We start from the raw sequence: 634 nt of genomic DNA on the forward strand, positions 1-634 counted from the left end.
AAGACAGACCACCAACAAGATGGATTAGCTAAGTGGCAGCATCGATGGACTCAAGCATGGCAGCAATAGTGAGGTTGGCCCAGGATTGGGCAGTGTTTCGTTGTGCTGTGCATAAGGTCACTATGAGTCGGTACCGACTCGATGGCACCGAATAATGACAACAGCATTTTTTCCATTAAATTAGGGAGACTTGGTTTACTAATGGTTAAAATTCTCTTTCAGTCACCCTACCCCCAAACCTTGCTAAAAAACTTTCAAAATGTCATTAAGCCATGCTGAATTTTACCTACATAATGACTCAAATGTTCCTGCTCTTTTCTTCTTTGTTGCTTCACTTCTGCAGATCACGCTTTATTGACAGAGCTAATAAAATTTCCTTCAAATTAATCTCATTGTTTTGAATATATACCATATCAAACCTTCCTTCCCATTTCCACCGGATTTAACTTCCTAGAATATAGCTCTGTTTTGAACTATAGTTAATTCCAGGCCACTAAAATAATAAAGTCAAATACCTTCTTAAGACAATACAAAGTATCGTTTTAGGATCTTGACACAGCAACCTTTCCTGTATCACCTTTCCCTAACCCTCCAACCATAAAGAAAATAATACAACTACCCAAACCACCAAATA

Source organism: Chrysochloris asiatica, unplaced genomic scaffold (genome assembly GCF_000296735.1).
Source record: "Chrysochloris asiatica unplaced genomic scaffold, ChrAsi1.0 scaffold00110, whole genome shotgun sequence".
NCBI lineage: Eukaryota > Metazoa > Chordata > Mammalia > Afrosoricida > Chrysochloridae > Chrysochloris > Chrysochloris asiatica.